The sequence below is a fragment of the Hirundo rustica genome, chromosome W (genome assembly GCF_015227805.2).
Source record: "Hirundo rustica isolate bHirRus1 chromosome W, bHirRus1.pri.v3, whole genome shotgun sequence".
In the NCBI taxonomy this organism is placed as follows: Eukaryota; Metazoa; Chordata; class Aves; order Passeriformes; family Hirundinidae; genus Hirundo; species Hirundo rustica.
The window spans coordinates 25,922,020-25,941,292 of record NC_053487.1 but is presented as its reverse complement, the minus strand read 5'-3'; the positions used below and the strand labels follow the sequence as shown (position 1 = coordinate 25,941,292).

The following is a 19,273-nucleotide window of genomic DNA, read 5'->3' as shown; positions in this document are numbered from 1 at the left end:
AGGGCCACCTCTCCACCTCTTCCTCCTTGCCTGTCTCTTCTGAAGAGCTTGTAGCCATTGAGTGCAGTGCTCCAGCCATGTGAGTCATCCCACAATGTTTCCGTGATGGCAACTACATCATAGCTCTGCTGTTGCACCATGGCCTCCAACTCTTCTTTTTTGTTACCCATGCTGTGTGCATTGGTATGCATGCACCTCAGCTGGGCTACTGACTTCGCCCCTAACTCAGCCTTGCAACCCTTGGGCCTGCTTCCAGACAGTCCAGCTGCATACTCCTGAGTCTCATTTTCCCCAACCTCAGGTATACTTTCCATGAGTAATGCTGCTCTTTTTGCTTCCTTGTCTGCCAGGTTATTACCCCTAATTTGAAATTACATCCCTACCTGGTGTCCCTTTACATACATGATGGATATTTATTTAGGCTCTCTAATAGCCTCCAGAATTTGTTTTATTATCTCCCCATGAACTAACCCTCATCCCTGAGTGTTAATTAAACCCCTCTATTCCCAAATTTTCCCAAAGGTATGAGCTACCCCAAAAGCATACTTTGAATCTGTAAATATAATACCCTTGTTTCCCTTTAATCTTTTTAGTGCCCGTAATACTGCATATGATTCACAAGCTTGTGCTGACCAACTAACATTCAGAGGACCTGACTCCACTACCCTTCCTGACTTACCATCTACTATTGCATATCCTGACTTTCTTTTCCCCTCTACAACTCTGGCTGACCCATCCACAAACCATTTCTCTCCGTCTTCAAATTCTTCTTTTCCCCTCTACAACTCTGGCTGACCCATCCACAAACCATTTCTCTCCGTCTTCAAATTCTTCTTCTCCCAAATCTGGTCTTATCTTTGTCTGAAGCTCTATTATCTCTGCACAGCTGTGAGTAGGTTTCTCTAATGTTTCACTAAACAGAAACTGGGCTGGGTTCTGAGCAGTGGTCGTTTGTAATTCCATCTTGGGTGAATGAATCAAAATAGCTTCATACTTTAGGAGCCAGGCATCTGTGAGCCATTTATCACCTTTCTGCTGTAAAATACTCCTCACATTATGAGGAGTATACACTACTAATGGGGCTCCAAATGTCACTTTCCTTGCTTCCTCTACTAATAGTGCAACTGCCACAATTGCTTGTAAGCAAGTAGGCCATCCTTTACTCACAGGATCTAGAAGCTTAGACAGGTATCCCACAGGTTTCTTATTCCCTGCCCAGTCCTGAGTTAGAACACCATAAGCAGTATGATTGCTAACATCCACAAATAACTGAAACTGTCTTTTCACATCAGGGAGGCTTAACACTGGAGCAGTTACCAGTGTTTCTTTTAATATCTTGAATCCCTGTTCATCTTGTTCTGTCCATTTCAATCTATCAATTGTCAGTTTTTCATATAGGAATTTTACCTTTTCACTATACCCCTTGTCCTAGGGTGACTTTATGATGCTTGTATCCCCAATCGTCTGTTCTGTTTATGCTGTATATTGAGTTCTGTGCCTTTAAGACTGGTTCTAAGAGCAAGGAGAAGCGAAGAGTTTGTTTTGAGAAAACTGCCTGACTCCTCCACATTCTTCTGCGGACGGGGTGTTTGGCGGAGGCTTGGAGAGACTGCAGGACAGAGTTTTTTTTGGTTTTTTTTTTTTTTTGCTTTCAGTTAGTTTCAGCTAGCCAGGGCAGAGAAGTTCCCTGGACTGTTTTTTTTTTCCTTTTTCTTGGAACTGTTTAAACCTGCTCTGGACTGAAAACCCAGGGGAGCACTGGGGGCTGCACCTGCGGCCCACTGGGGCCTGGACCTCGGCATTTTCCAGCAGCGCCAGAGGGACTGGGACTGAGGAGAGACTGAGAGAGAGAGCCGAGCTACACCCATGGCAAGAACTTTCTCAATTTGCCATCTCACTCCAGAACGAGAGGTTTTATTGTTTTATATTATTCCTTCTTTATACTTGTATGCACTTTGTTTGTTAAGTAAAATAGTTTTTTCCACTTTTCTCCAAAGAAGTTTTTTTACTGGACCGGTTGGAGGGAGGGGCCACTTGGGTTTGCTTCCCAGAGGGATCCTATTCAGGGGTTTTCTCCCAAATTTGTCCCTAAACCAGGACACCCCTCAATCCACTGTCTGCAGTACCCCAAAAAGTCCCAGTACTTGCCTAATTTCCCTTTTTGTTTGTGAAGAAGGTAAGGCAATGATACTTGCCACCCTCTCAGGGTCCAGTTTCTTTTTCCCTTTAGAAATCCAGTGTCCCAAATACTTCACCTCAGATTCTGTGAATTGAAATTTTGATTTAGACACTTTCAATCCCTTGTTTTCCAGGAAATTTAATAGTGCTATAGTGCTTTCTCTTACCTCCTTCCCTTTTGGTCCTGCTACTAACAAATCATCCACATATTGTAATAATTTGGTTCCTCTGATAGGCACAAATTGACTCAATAATTGCTCAAGAGCTTGCCCAAATAAATGTGGAGAATCCACAAACCCCTGAGGAAGGGAAGTCCACCTGAATTGTTGTTTTCTATTTGTCTCAGGATCTTCCCACTGAAAGGCAAAATAATCCCTACTTTCCTCAGCTAGGGGACAAGCCCAAAAGGCATCCTTCAGATCTATTACACTGTACCAAACATCTTCTGGGGAAATTAGGTTCAGAAGAATGTATGTGTTTGCAACCACCGGAAATCGGGTCTTGGTTCTTTCATTTATAGCTCGAAGGTCTTGAACCAACCTGTAACTCTCATCTGCCTTTTTTACTGCTAAGATGGGAGTGTTGGTTGTGCCTGGACATACATGGTTCTAGTGTTCCTTTTTTTACTAGGTCATCTATCACCGGTTTCAACCCTTTTCTCCCCTCCATAGAAATAGGATATTGTTTAATTCTAATCGGGTCCTCCGGTCTTTCTATGTCTATTTTTATAGGGTCTATATCCAGTCTTCCTGCTTTTTCTAATGAAAACCATACTTTAGGATTAATTTTATTCTCATCTCTTGCAGTCAATTTGTATAAACTTACCACCAATTGTGAATCCTTTACAGCCAAATTTATTCCTAGAGCTATGCTCATATCTCTCCCTAATAAATTGTAGTCTGCTTCTTCTACTAATAAAAGATTTCCTAGGCATATTTTATTTTCAGATTCTATTTCTACATCTCTGATAACAAGCACTTTGAACGGATCCCCCTTTGCACCTATTACCATCAGTTTTTCATCACTTTTAAAGCATCCTAGCGGTAATTTTTGCACTGTACTTTTTCTGCCCCTGTATCTACCAAAAAGGTTATTACTTGTTTTTTGGGACCCATCTTTAACTTTATCAAGGGCTCATTAGATGTTCTGGTCCCCAAAATAAAAAAGCCCCTGACATCCCTAATCTTCTTGAAAAATCTTTTCATCCCTCATCCTTATTTTACAATCCTTTCTAAGGTGTCCTTTCTTTTTACAATAAAAACACTCTGCGAGTTCCCTTTGAGTGTCTCTGCTCTTTCTGGGAAGAACAAACTGTCTTCTCTGAGTATTACAGTCCTGCTTTGTTCTTACCGCGGCTCGAGAACGTTCTTGCTTCTGAACTCCTTTGACAGCTGTAACCAGTATTTTTGCCTGTATTTTCTGGTTCTCCTCATCCCTTCTCATATACACTTTCTGAGCTTCTCTCAATAATTCTTGTAATCCTTTTTCCTGCCAGTTATCTATTTTCTCAAGTTTTCTCCTTATGTCCTCCCATGATTTGGCCACAAATTGGGTTTTCAGGAGCACTTCCCCGATGGGGGAATTCGGGTCTGTCCCTGAGTATATCTGCAGGCTTTTTCGTAATCTATCTAACCATTCTGTTGGTGTTTCATCTTTCTTTTGGCATTCCCCAAACACCCTACTAATATTTTGCCCCCTTGGCACTGCTTCTCGCATGCCTTGGATTATAATGTGCCTTAAGTCTATCATATTTCGCCTACCTTCTTCTGATTGTGCATTCCATCCTGGATTTTGGCTGGGCCATTTCTGTACGCCTGATGCCCCCTGGGGGTTTTGACGTTCCCAATCCTGAATGCCAGCTTGCCTTATCATTTCTCTTTCTTCATTATTAAACAATGACCTCAATATAGAGGTTAAATCCTCAAAGGTAAAAATATTATTGCCTAAAAATTCGTCCAATCTATCTGCAACCCCAAAAGGATCATCCATCAGTCAGCCCATTTCTTTCTTAAAAGCTCTCACATCCCCGGTGTTAATCGGCACATTCACATAACCAATAATTCCAGGTGCCATTGGTACCTCCCTTAAGGGGAAGAGATTATGCTTTTCCTCTTCATTTTCGCTATTCTCATCATTTACTTTCTTAGTCTTATGTCTCGTTCTGCTGGCCAGGGGAGAGCCTGCTGTAACTTGCTTTCTGGTTTCTTTTGGGTGCCGGGGCCAGCTGGGGCTGGGGAATAGGCAGCAAGGGTGGGGAAATGAATGTCTGTGCCGGGGAAGGTAGAATTTCTGGTGGCTGGGAGGAAATTAGTCCCAGGGATTGCGCACAGACTTGTGGGAGCTGTAGTCCCGGGAGTTGCGGGGGCAAAATCTCTAGGGGGTGAGGTCACGGAAGTGGGGCTTGTGGGGAAGTCGGTGAGGAGGGCGAAATGGGATTCTGCATCGACGGGATTTCTAGAGTTTGTGGTGAGAGTGGGGGTGGTAATTGTGAAAGGGGCTGCGAATCCTGTAAGAGAATCGCATTGGGGGCTTGTGCCGGTATGGGTTGAAGCACAAGCCCCTATGGGGTGGATGGAGGGACCTGGGCTTGGACGGGTGTATGATATGGGGGTGGAAGATAATCTAGGGGGTCCCAGGTGTCCCTCCGGGGCTCACTTTCCTTTTTCGCCTTTATGGGGAACAATCCTATCCTTGATTCTTCCCATAGTTTGGCATAATCCTTTTCCTCTTTGTCCTTAGATTTCTTTTTGTCTACATGACTGCTTAAAGCTCTGCAGGTCCATTTCTCAAAAGTACCAAACTTGGGCCAGATTACATGATTTCTTATTTCCTTACCTCCCCAAACTTCGATACAATAATATAACATTTTTTCCTCGGACCTTTTTCTCCTTTCAGGACAATCCTCCCAGTGTTCTAATATCCTTCCCAATGGACTATCTCGTGGAATTGAGAGCACCACTCTCTTCTTCTAACATATGTTTTCCCTGTGTCTTTTTCTGGGGTTTGCTCTTTTTCTGTCCCATCTTTTCTTAGATTTCGAAATTCACTTACCTTTTAGAGATTCTGCATTGTGTTTTCCCTTGGCTACCTGAACCAAGTTCTTTACCTGAACTTTTTTAACTTAAGTGGGGTCTAAATTACCAGACTACTTACCTCTTCAGTGAACTGAACTGTGGGTTTTCAGCTGGTAATGAGCTCTCTCTCTTTTTTTTTTTTTTCTCTCTCCTCCTCCCCATTCTGGACTTCACTAAGTCCTAAGCCAAAAGGTTTACCAGTTCCCAAACTCCAAAGAACGTCCCTTCCCTTTTGACTTTCCGTGATCAATCCCCCGAACTCCCCGAGTTTCGGGCTTTACGCATGAGATGAGTTTTACCCCGTTGCGGATGCTTCCCCCTTGGCCGACCACGTCCCTTGCGGGAGAGTGGAACTGTGACCGTGGGGTCCACTCTCACTCCGTGATAATATCACGTCTCGCTCACACGCTCAATCACACCTACTCAACCAGCAATACTTACAGTTCCTTTTTCTTCTGTGGGCTCTTCGTGCACGTAGAATTTTACGAGTAGATAACTGCCGCGGCTCCTGAAGACTTCCTAGTCTTCCCTGAGTTCTCCGAGAGCTCTTAAATCTGACCCCCCCCCCCCTCTTTTATTGTGGCTCTGGCCTAAAGTGGTCCATGATAGAGTTGGTTCTACGGGGTTTCCCACTCAGTCAGGCCGCTGAAATGAGTGGGGCGCCCCCTGAATAGATGAGATCCCGTAGCACTGAGATTGTATCTGAGTCACGGCACCAACTGTTATGGACAAATCAATAGCCAATTTAATATAAAGTAATTTTATTTTGACATTTTAAAAATAATAACAATCTGAAATAGCCACAATAAAAGAGACAACCTCGATCCCGGGTTATTGAAGTTGGGTGAATGTAGAGACGATCACAAATGAACCAGTCCTCCCCCGTTCACGATTGCCTAGATCCAGTGGGCATGTTTTATACCATTTTTCTCCCCCGAGGCAGTTTTATTGTTAGTTCGTATCTGCAACACATATTCATGTGTTTTCTTTCTCTGGCCACTTGGCTCCGAATGCTTCTTCCCGGCAGAATCAGGCACTTGAATGGAATTCCTAGAAGTCGGCATTGGGATGCTGATAGCAACATCTCTGGGTCTTCCTCTTCTAGATTGGTATCATGTGTTAATCACAGGAGAAGGCAGTGAACCCTCCCTTGATGGATGGGACATCTCCTGTTTGGCCATTCCTTTTGGCTGCTAATTTGGGCTTCGCACTGCCATTGTCTGGAGTTTCTATGATTGCAAATCAGTCTTGGCAAACAGGAGGGTTTCCACAGTTTGGTGGGAGCCGTCTGCTTGTACTACAGTTTATAGTTTATAACATATAGAACACGAATTTATCTCAAAATACCCATCATAGAGGGAATGCCTCTGCCACTTCCCTGTGGCCTACCACGTGCCCTCTGTCCCAGGGGACCCCTTAGACCCTGCAGTTTATTTTTCCGTGGCTGCAAAAACTCTGCCATCATCTTTGCCTTAGCCTTTACCTTTTCCTCATCCCTCCTTACATATATCTGCTGTGTTTTTCTAACTAGTTCCTCTAGAGGCTTGTTCTGCCACTCTTCATCTTTCTGTACCCCTTTCCGTATGTCAGGCCAGGCCTTGGTAACAAATTGTACCTTTAACAGTGTGTCAAAGGCTGGTCCCTCCGGATCCATCCCCCCGTGTTTCCGCAAGGCCTCTCTAATCCTCTCTAACCAATGAGAGGGGCTTTCATGTTTCTCCTGTTCTAAGGACATAGCCTGAGCTATGTTGTTAGTTCTGGGAACTGCTGATTTAATTGCCCTAATCAAATAAACACAGTAATTGCGGAGGCGAGCCAAACTGGTCTCCTCATTTGGGTTCCACTGGGGGTCCACCTGGGGGATGGCATCATCCACTGTAGGTACATTAGGTCCAGACCCCCTGCTGCTTGTGGATGTTCATCCTCCCACAGCTGCCGAGCTTTCTGCAAAATCATTCGTTTCTCTGATGACCCAAATAAAATCCCTAGGAGAAAATCCCAATCCTTCCATGTATAATCCACATTTCCCAAATATTCTTCTATCTTTTCCCCCACCCCTATGGGATCATCCAAATATGGGGCTAATTCTCTTTTCAACCCCCTTATATCCTGGGTAGTTAGTGGTATAATTACAAACCCAAACCCTCCCCCTTGACCCCCCAAAGGAACTTGGTGGAGTGGCATCTGGCATACCCCTGTCTCTTGGGTCCGGGGGGCTTCTGATGTGCTCATTTGATTTCCTCTTCTAGTTCTAGGTGGTGGTATGATAGGCTGCTCCCTTCCCCCTACACCATTATTATTCTCAGGTGGGGCCATAGGAACAACATTCCCCTGATCCCTTTGCTCTGGGAGTTGAGGATACAGGGGACCTGCAGCTGGTCCTGGTTCAGCTGGCAACACTGGAGGACAAGACAGGGGAAGGTACTGAAGAACATCCCAATTCTCACCAGTTCCCCCTTCCTCCTTTTTCTCCTCTTCTGCCTCTTTTTTTTTTTAACACATAGATTTCTTTTGTTGCTTGTCTAAACCATATCAATCTATGTCTCCTTTTAATCTATCCTTTTCAATTCTCCTTTAAATACTTCAACAAAATTCTACACAAACAAATCCTATCTGTTCCATAAGGTAGCCACATAAGCCCTTTTGGCAACTTATACTCCGGCCACACAAAATAACAAAATTTACCATCATCTCCATAGTTACCTCTGGGTGAATGCATAGTCTGTCCCAAGACCTTAGCATTGTCCCCAAGGGATTCTCCGGGGCGTATTTTGGGATCATCATCCCTTTTGTTGGGGCCCCTTCCCGGCTTTACCCTAGCAACCCTCCATGGGTGCTGTGTTTCACCTGTGCTACCCTCCATGGGTGCCCTCTCATGTTTACCTGTGCTGCCCTCCATGGGCACCCTCCCAGGTTTGCTCCCTGAAGATCCCATTTTACTCACCCGTGAGATTTTCAGTGGTCCTTCCCTGCGGACTCTTTACGGACCCCTCTGGTCCGCCACTCGTCTGTCTCCTGGACAGTCTCGGGAACCCAATCGATCGCCCGGTGCCGGCTGCCACCAAGGGGAGCTGATCACCGAAACTGGGTGAGGCGCGCCTTCAGTTCCGCTTGCTGCCCGCTGCCCCAGACGGTGGAAATATCCCGGACAAGAGCCCCCAAATTGTTAGGAAAATTAATCCACAAACACCAGAGGTTTATGTCCAAAAAGGAGACAGAGAAGTCCTTTTACTTTATTCGAATAAAGGGAGAGCCCATTGGGTTTTTCCCAGTTATGAAAAATAGTTTGTTGGGCTTTTTTTCACTCTCAGTGGCTACCATTAAGTCTCACAAATCAAGCACTTTGCTCATTTGGTGGATTTGTATCTGTGCTGGGGTTACAAATTAAGTCCCTGTTCTGTGAACCACACTTTACTACACAAGTAGTAATAGAGCGACTGTGCTATGAGAGTGCTTTCCTCTGACATGTCAAATCAATTTATTATTGGTGTCAGGAAAATTAATCCACAAACACCAGAGGTTTATGTCCAAAAAGGAGACAGAGGAGTCCTTTTATTTTATTCGAATAAAGGGAGAGGCCATGGGGCATTTCCCCTGGGGTCTCTCAGTTTTTCAGAGGACGCAGCCTCCTTTTTATCCTAATTTCCCAGCCACATTTCCCTCTCTCTTTCCTCATTGGCTGAGGTACTTGAGAGGTACAGACTTCCCAAAATGCCTAAGATTCCCCTTTTAATGTATAACCACCCTAATTTTTAATTTTTATGGGATTTATGGGTTTTCCCCATTGTTGCTTTCATCTTTCAATATTCAACTTCATTTACAAACAAACCTATGGTTTTGTTTGTAAAGGCAAGTATCTTCTTTTCCATTCATCAATCAATAGAATCATTCCCATTGTTTCTCTTATCTCTCAGTGCTAGTTTTATCTACCAGCAGACCCAGGGCTTGTTTGTAAAGACAAATCTTGTCATTCCTCTCAATAAGAACTAAACTATGTGAACATTGAACTGGAGCAAAGAGGTATTTTTGCCTTTGATTAAGTCATTACCAACTCCCCTGCAGTAACAAATATTTCTCTTTTAAATTGCTCATGAGCTGTAGTGTCCCTTGAAATGCATGTACAAAAAACCTTCTTCCCTCAACAAAAGAAAAACAACTCATAATCCACCTCTGTGATTGCACTTTTGTTTGCTTTGGCATTTTTGTACATAATCAGAACAGGATTGTTCCTTTGCTAAATTGTGCCTGGGACAGAGCAGCAAACAGCAAAGCAGGGAATCAATAGCAGCCTTGGTATTTAGGATTAGTCAAGAGACAAGCCCCTTGGTGAGTGCTCTCTTGAGAGTTTAGAATCAAATGCACCTAAACCATTCCTGAATCACCTAATCTGCATTTAAAAAAACCCCAAAAACAACAACAAAAAAAACCCAAAAAAACCCCAAAAAAACCAAAACAAAGCCCAAAAAAAAAAAAAAAACCTGAAGAAAACCAAACTTTGGAACCTGAGCCTGGCAGCTCCAATGGTGTTGTCCTTGTGTGACCCTTGACTGCTGGAGACAAACCATAGGCCTTTGAATGTCCACCTATAGGGCAGGGACAGGGATGAGCTCCTGCTCATGCTACTGCTGGAGGACCAAAGGATTTCAGGTCTGTTCTGTCAGCACTATGCCTTCTCTTACTTTCAAGAATGAATGTATCAATAAATAAAGGAATTGGGACTTGGCCCCCGCAGAACTCTGTGGTGCCAGAGAGAACCTTTGTGCTGGCACAGCTTTCGGCCAGCATTTAAACCAAGGCTGTGCTGCCCCTCCTCTGCCCGGCACAAGCCACTGAATTATGGACTGTCAGCAGAGGGGTCACACTTCAGACCTGTCAGAAACACAGGGAAAAAACTGCCCCAATCCTGCACTCTTAAAGCAGCTCCCTTCAGTATTAAATGAAGATGAGCCAGGCACACAATGTTAAAAACTCATTTCCTCCAAACCTACTACAAATGCCAGAACTAAAGTGCCACTGCCTTTCCAGAGGGAACAGGCACACCCAGAATCCGAGGGGATCTTGCAGCAGCCCTGCTGGTGCCCTGCCAGGGCACTGCAACACAACCCACCGTGTGCCACCTGCAGCCAGCCAGCTCCTTGCACATTCCTGTGCGACCACCTGGAATGAGAGAGGGAATTTGTTTATGGAAAACTGAGATCTACTACAAAGCCTCAGACCACACCATCTGTGGGAGCCAGGGGCTTTCCAGACAGCCTCTGCTCCGAGCTGAAAACTTCACCTGTGCGTGGTGGAAGGACCTGCAAAGGCCTGTGTCCAGAGACATCCCAGCAGGAAACCCCCTGGAAGGGTCTGAGCTGTTTCCCAGTTGCTTCTTGCCCCTGTGCAAGCAGCACAGGAAGAGGGGACTTGGCTGCTGTCACCTCCTGCGGTGTCTCCTCTGCTGGCTCCTGCTGTTCCCACCACTCTCCAAACAAACACAGGGATAGGACGGGACCCACTGCAAAATCCCCAGGCTCTGGCAGCCCCTCCAGGGTTTTGGAGAAGCATTTTAACAAGTTCTGTTTGTTTACAGTCTTTAACATGCATCACAAATGGAAGCTTGCATGCAGCCCTTGTCCTTGCTCTCGGTCCACCCCCACACTGCCATGGCAGATCCATCCTGCTCACACCTGCAGAGCTCCTGCAAAGCAGCAGCTCTCAGCAGGGCTGTTTGCTGTCACTACTGTGAGACACCAAGAGGATAAACACCACATGGAGAAGTTCTGTGGGTAAACTGCAGAACAAGATTATCAGTATTACCTTCATGCAATTGTGATTCCTGAATGTACTGACCTCCAGTTTAAAAACAAACCTCAGGATCAAAACAGAATTGACAACAAGTTTTAGCTAAAAAATGGTATTTTGAAATGGGGGGAAAAAAAACTGTGAAAACTTTATTTTCCTTTACTAAGAAAACTCAAATGACAGGAGATGTGGCTTGAACACTAGTGGGCTGCAGAGCACAATGAGCATCACATTAACACTCCAGTGATGATGCTGTGCCTGCAGAGACAGGACACTGCTGCCATTGTTTTCCAGGATGAATTGTAATCGAATGAAGTGGGTGAAAAGACCCCCACTGACACCAAAAGTTGGTTGCCTAGTCCTAAGAGCAGTCAGACCTCCATTATGAACACCAATATGTCTATATAAAAAAATATATATATACAAAATAATACGTTTTAATACAGAAAAAATCTTCATTAGCTCTCAACACAGTTACAGCTGCACTGTTCAACCAATACGTGTCCCAAAATACTGCAATAATGGCACTCCCAGTCCTCTGTTCTAAACACCTACACAAAATATTGCAGTTATAATGAGCCACAGAAAAAACTGATGTAAAAAAAAAAATCTATGTCCTCTCCCTTAGGAATGCAGTTCATGATTAGAAGTTATGCCTACAAAGTTGATCAAATAAGTGAACATATATGTCACCCTGGTTTTTCTGAGTTTTTTAAAGCCTTTTGATTGTTCATAAACTGGAGTCAGACTTTTTAGCTACTGTACAATATTAGGAGCAGTTTTCACTTTTTCTCACACATGTAACATAAACAAATCCTTTGTTTTTCATTCTCTGTCCTTTGTTTGCATATTTCTAACCTGAAAACAATTGTAACTGACAGCTGGTCTGGCCAGTTGGCTGAGGGGTAGAAACTCCAGAAGCCAATCTTCAGCCAGACCCACAAATGTATAAGAAGTAAGAAATAAACAGGCAGAGGCTCTCCGCCTTGTTCTCCGCCTTGGCTCAGCCTTGAGCTCTCTCGGAGGAACCCTCTGCCCTGCGAAAATCTCTTGACTCTGTGTGATTGCTTTGCGTATCCCAGTCACACATATATTGGAATTATTTTTTTTTTTTAAGTTTCTAGTTAGAGAGATTTCTTTACAAGAAACTACTTAATAATTTTACCTTTCACACATCTGCTAAACTGGATATGTAGTCCAAACAGAAATCATTATGCTGTAGTTCAGAGTTACTTGGTTTTAATGAGTTTCTGGAGGAATGGAGACGGATTTTGCTGCCAACCACTGTTCAGCCCAACACCACAATGGAAACATCAAATTGAGGCACTGGGCTCTCCCTGCTGTCACATTGCTCTATGGAAAAGGCAGCACTCAAAAAAGGGAACAAGAGGCATCAGGGATAGACAAGGAAGGAAACCCAGCATTGAGATCCAGACCTACTTTCTCAGCTGAGTTAACTGAAGACTTTTGTATTTGAGAACACAAACATGCAGGAATGTGCTCTGCTGAGGATAAAAGGAAACAACATGCTCTGTTTAGACTAGAATAAAAGCCAAAGACAGAGATCCCTTTCAACCCATATTATTCTTTGATCCTAAGAAATTAAATAATTAAATTGTAAGTAACTACTGTTTAGGGAGAAGTAGACCCACTTGACTGCAAAATTTTAGGACAAAATACCCAGCTCTTAACAGATAAAATCTGGTGCACAGACAGTGGGTGGTTCCCCAGTAACACTACATCATGAAAGCTTTCATGGGCACAATAGCATTGACCCTCTCTGTGAAAAATAAAATGTCTTAGAACTATTTTAGGGACCTTAAAAAGCCATAGGGAAGATTTCTCCTCATCTATTAGAAAGACAAGATACAGCAGCAGAAGCTCTGCAGCAGTGACTGGTTCATAACTGAAGGCACGTGGCAGGCAGGACTGTGAGACATTGTCAGCCTCAGAACACCACATCGGGGTCACTTCATGTCCTCACACATTAATGCTTTCTTTATAATCAGCTAAATAGCTGATAAGTGTTAAAAAAAAATCCAGAGCAGCTAAGTATGGGACATGATCAGTCTTCTCAGTATAACTCCTCTTGAATAAGAACTAGTCTGTGAGGATGAGTTGCAGAGGCAATCTCAAAATCTAATCAAGAGAAACAAAATTGCTTAATCAGTGGTGAATTTTCAAACAAAAATCAGGGTTCCCTGTTGTAATGCATTTCTACACCCAAGTAAATTATTCTATATAAGGAAAAGAGTTTCAGCTTACCTTGGAACATGTAGAGACATTAAACTAGAATTTTCTATAGCCTTCTCATTGTAATTGGCTCTGAGCCAGCACAGGGGCACTGGTTGGGCTTTAGAAATTTATCAGCATTTGTAGCTGCTTCTATTGGCAACAAACCAAGTTGTCCCTCCTAAATCATTGAGTATTTATGGAGGTGTACAAGGGAGCTCAAGTGCTTCTTTGGGGTGTGTTAGCAAGGTGTCAGAGCTTCTCTGACACCTGTGCTCAGCTTTTCTTTTGTTTCTGCATTGTTTGTTATTTTGTCTTTATTAAAACTTTTACTTTACAAAACACACCTGAAGAGCTGTCTTGCAAAATTCTTTTAAGCCATTCTGAGAAGTGCAGGACACCCTCAGAGACTTGATAAATCTTCACATAGCTTATCCCATTCTGGCCACGTGCAAGATTTTATCAATTCCCCTTAGTCAATGACATTTTTGCATTCAAAATGACTTATTAAAGAAATCTGGGTATTGATCTAGCATCGATACCCAACTGTGACGGACAAAAACTCTCTAACAGTTTAAAGTCAGAAAGTGTGTGTTTATTACTGCCGAGAAGTACACAGGATAGCTCCCTAATACACGCTGCGAAATTCACAGGTAATTACAAAGCCTTTTATTTACAAAAGTGCTGAATACCCAAAATACAAATGCATATTCATACCCCAGTCACCTCCCATTCCTCGCTTCGTATGCTAATTGGCAAAAAGGCTATTAAGCATGCATACTTTGTTTCTTAAAATGAGTCAGGGGTCTATTCTGGGGAGGGGTCACCCAAAATGAGGAAGTAAGATGTGTCTTCCTCATCCTGACCTTTCTACCTTTTCAATGCATATGTGATAAATGAATCCTTGGTAGAACTTATAGTTTCCTGTGTTCAATGGGTCCTTTAAGCAGGAAATCTGCAGCTATCTTATGACCTATTTACCACATTTTGTTTTTTGTTGCAAGCATAGCTACATAAACATAAAGCTGAACAGCAATGAGTTACTAAATCCGGGATACCTTATCTAAGATCCAGCTTCTGTTAACTGTGAACAAAGCTTACCTATCTACTTCAGCTAATTAAGCAACTTATTCTCTTAACTTTCCTAAAAATTCTTAATTCTTCAAAATTAATATCTCATTCCCCACTTCTTCTTTGAAATGAGTAAATTCTTGTGCCCAGTATACAGTCTTCTTCATCTATCCAAGCCGTGCAGCTAGTGTCTCTCAAGACCAAGCCATACGCCTTTGACAGTGATGTTAAAGCTGCCACTCGTCGTAGCATCCTCCAGTTCCAAACAAGTATTACAATGGATAACACTAAACTTATGCTGACCAAAATAAGCAACACAACTATAGGGTGGATTAAGGTATTCAATATTCCGGTTGCTGTTGGTGACCACCCAAAAAAGCACATCCCACCAATGTCGAGACAAATGTTCCTCAAGCCTTTTAAAAACCCCTTTTATGGTCTCTGTATCATGGTGTATAGTAATTAATGTCTTTTTCCCTTCATCTCTAATTTCTTTTAAGATTTCTCTCAATTCATGATGTTTCAACAATTGAGCAACTAAAGTCAAATTCATCCCTATGGGCACAGGCAGTATCTTCTGCACAGTGGCTAGGTTGGCCTTGATATATTGATGTGATATTACAGGTGCCCGATAGGAAAAATCACATCCTTTAATTCTAACAAAACTGCAAACACAAATTGAATTGAGGCTCATCCACAATTTGGTTGTCTATCTTTATGGTGGGACATGCTGTCCTAAGAGAGACACAGCCTTGTCCTATATACACAAGTGAAGTTGTCTGATTGCCTGAATACGTTTCAAAGTGGCAAATGCTTTGGTCTGTGTCCAAACATGTGCCTTTATCACTTTCTAGTGTCCCCTCACATATGTACCCTAATTGTTTCTTCATAGAACAGGGCTCTAGGCTAATGGTTTGCCACTTTCCTCCAGTTTCTCGTGCCCATATTCTGTGTTCAGAAGGATACAATACAGTCCCCTCATGGTTTAATCCTAGGGGAACTACTGGGTGAATTAAGTTTACTGATACATATTACCTTACTAGTCACAGGGTTATAGGTGAAATTGACTAAAGTCCACTGAGACTGAAGTTCTCTTTCTCTATCAGAGGCATTGTCCCAAACAATTTTGCAAATTTCAGCAGGGAATGTTCCTTCTCCAATTTCCTTGATAACTGCAGCAGCTACTGATTGCATCCACAGTTGTGCTTGAGTACACTCTAGAGTAAGCGAGATGTTTTCACTAGCTGTGCCTAGCACATTAATTATTACTTTATGATCTCACTCTTCTGTGTTTTCCCATACTGGTAACACTCCCAGTCCTGTTCCTAGCAACCCAGCAAGATCCCACTTTCTCCTAAAATTGGAAGGTATAATATTTGAAGCCAAGTGCTCCAGTCTATAAAGGAGTTCCTGAGAAATGGGGCACATTCTGGCCGAATGTGTGAAGCATTTACCTGCACTCCCTTTTCTACTCATTTTAAAGACGACTTTGGGTTAACTATCAGCTTCTGAACTCCTGTCTTCTTGTTGAGGGTTAAGTCTCCTGTAGAATTTCCCCCCCCCCCCCCCCAAGTTGCTAGGAGACTAAATGCTGAGTACTTAACCTGGACAAAAAGAAGCTGATCACTTAGTTTGGGGGAGGGAAAAAAAGCTCAGGGAGAGAGCTGAGGGTGGGTGTCGGGTGTCTCTGGTCTTCCGGGGAGCAGAGATCAGGGGCTGCTGGCTGCTGGAGTCCACGGTTAACGAAGGAGTCTGGTCCTGGGAATTCTACCATCTGTTGGAGTATCCAAGAATTCGGAATTTCTTCGCTGTCCTGCTGGATTTTGGGTGAGCCCGGGTCCCGCCGCTGCGGCTTCTCCGGCACTGCCAACTGTGCCTGCTGAAGACACCCCCTGCCTGCGGAGGACAGTCCACCATGCCCGGCTTCCAGCCATCAGCACTGGAGCTTCCACCGTTTGCCCTCAGGGTTCTTGGTTCTGTTCTACTATTGTTATAATTGCTGTTGTTTTTTGTCTGTCCTGTTATATTTACTAGTAAAGGACTGTTATTCCTTTTCCCCATAGCTCTGACTGAAAAGTTTTTTTCTTTTAATCTTCCAAATTATAATAACACGGAGGGAAGGATTCAAATTCCTCATTTCCTAGAGAGGCCTGCCTCTCCATAGCAGACACCTGTCTTTTCAAAACCAAGACACTTCTTAATAGCATATGGCCCAATTTTGGTAACTACAGGAGTTATTTGTTCCTCTACTTCTGGAATAGCTGGCATCTTGGTGATCACAGCCTTTCTTGGCACTGGTGGAGTAATCTTGGTCTTGTTCTTATGGTACTCAGTACATACCTGAGTGATGTTAAAGTCAATGTCATACCTCCTTATCACACACCCCTCTATTTTGAGTCTAAACTCCGGACATTTACTCAAGCATTTATCACAGCATTCAGGACTAATCCAGATGAGTTTTGTGGGTGGATGTTAAGCCTCGTGGAAGCCATCCTGTACGAATGCATACTTACATCCCCAAACATCTCTTCCTTCCCACAAGCTTGCATTTCTGACTTTTAGTATCTTGTTTAAAGCCTTATGAGAGTAAGGTTCATAAGCTCTTCCCTGGCACCGGTATATCCCAGACACATTATACCAATGTGGTATTACGTTGACTCTTGTTATGGCTAAGGTAATTACTACAATAGTTACAACCTTCCACATAATGTCCATAATAACTATTAGTCCATTTATTTGTTGTTCCGAGTGAGCTTCAGCTTCAGTTCGTTATCGCCTGGTGTGACCTTCCAAATTCCCTCTGGTGCTTTCTTCACTCAGGAGTGATGGATCCAGGCCTTCTGTTCTTTGATCTTGATTGCAGTGAAGGTAGTGAGGAGCACCTGGAATGGTCCTTCTCACTGTGGTTCTAAGGTTTTTTCTGCAAAAGACTTAATATACACGTAATCCCCTGGTTGTACATTATGTACTGGCCCATCTAGTTGTCTGTTTTGAGTTCCAGCCACATATTTCTCAATTTCTCTAAATTGTTTATTTAGGGCCACCATATATCCATGTAGGGTTTCTTCCCCTACTTGAATGGGTGCTGTCCCCCCTTGAACTGCATACAGCCTTCCATACAATATTTCAAAAGGGCTTAGTTTCTCTTTTGCCCTTGGTTTTGTCCGAATTCGCAATAAGGCCAATGGGAGAGCTTGGGGCCTGGGCAAATTTGCTTCTTGCCCCAATCTCACAATTTGTTGTTTAGTCAAATGGTTCATCTTTTCCACCTGGCCACTAGCTTGAGGGTGGTATGGGGTATGCAATTCCCAGTCTATTCTTAGGTGGTGACTTATTTACTGCACAATTTTTGAAATAAAGTGTGGTCCCCTATCTGAGGATATGGTGGCTGGAACTCCAAATCATGGTATTATTTCTTGCAACAGCGCTTTGGTCACCTCTCGGGCCTTAGCTGTCCTGGCAGGTAAGGCTTCTGTCCATCCTGAAAAGGTATCAGTTAAAACCAATGGGTAATGATACCCTCCCTTCCTGGGCAGTTCTGTAAAATCAATTTGCCATTGTTGCCCAGGTCCACAACCTTTCTCAATTTGTCCCATTTTAGGCTTTGGGGTATTTTTAGGGTTAGTTCGGAGGCAAAGACTACACTGATGAGTTACTTGTATCACTGTGCCCTGCAATTTCCTGGCCATAATTCTTTCTTTCAAATGGTTATACAGGGCATCTATTCCCCAGTGTGTTTTCTCATGTTCCCTCTGTACTAATGACCACAACAAATAGGAGGGTACTACAAGTTTCCCTTTCTCTGTTACAGCCCATCCCTCCTGGGTATAACTTGCCTTTTCTACCTTGCTAAGTTTCTTATCTCTCTTATTGTATATTGCCTTACCTTCAACAGAAATTTTTCCATCTGGAATGAATGCTGCCTCAACATCCTTATCAGGTACCTCACCTTTTGCTGCATCTTTTGCCTCTCTGTCCGCCAGCATATTCCCTTCTTCCAATTCAGAGCTCACTTTTTGGTGTGCCTTGATGTGCATTATGGCTACCTTCTCAGGTAGCTGTATGGGATCTAATAGCCTCAGTATCTCTTGTGCGTGTTTAATATTCTTCCCTTGTGAGTTCAGCAGTCCTCTTTCCTTCCAGATGGCTCTGTGAGCCTGAACCACCTTGAATGCATACCTTGAATCCGTGTAGATGTTGATCTCTCTTCCTTTTGCCAGCTTTAGGGCTCGGATTAAGGCAATTATTTCAGCCTTCTGTGCAGATGTATTACTTGGTAATGGTCTAGACTCTATTATCTCTTTGCTTGTGGTAACTGCATACCCAGCATGCCTTCTTCTACTGATGACATAGCTGCTTCCATCAGTAAACCAGGTGTCAGCATCCTCAAGCGGGGTGTCCTTCAGATCTGGGTGGCTCGAGTAGGAAGCTTCAATAGTCTCCAGGCAATCATGGATCACTGGTTCTCCCATACTCCCGCTGAGGAAGGAAGCTGGATTCACAAAGTTAGTTACCACAACTTCAACATCATCTTGTTCTACTAATATGGCTTGGTACTTCAGAAAACTCTGTGGGGAGAGCCAATGTCCCCCTTTTGCCTTAAAGACTGCAGACACCGTGTGCGATACTAGCACAGTCATCTTTTGGCCTAGGGTGAATTTGCGTGCCTCTTGGATGTTTATTGCTACTGCTGCAACTGCTCTGAGGCACCCTGGCCATCCTTTAGCTGCTGTGTCCAGCTGCTTGGAAAGGTAGGCCACTGCCCTCCGGTATGGGCCTAAGTTCTGTGCTAATATTCCCAAGGCAATCCCTTGCTTCTTGTGGGAACACAGGAAAAATGGTTTACTCACGTCTGGAAGTCCCAGGGCTGGAGCTGACATAAGGGCTTTCTTTAGTTGGTCAAAGGCTCGAGTTGCTTCTTTTGTCCACTGAAG

General features: G+C 43.5%; 1 long non-coding RNA gene across 1 annotated transcript in view; it reads right to left on the bottom strand.

Moving 5' to 3' along the window:
* LOC120764899 (uncharacterized) overlaps positions 1 to 19,273 on the bottom strand; it is a 68,356-nt gene that overhangs the window by 48,192 nt on the left and 891 nt on the right. The window lies entirely within an intron of this gene.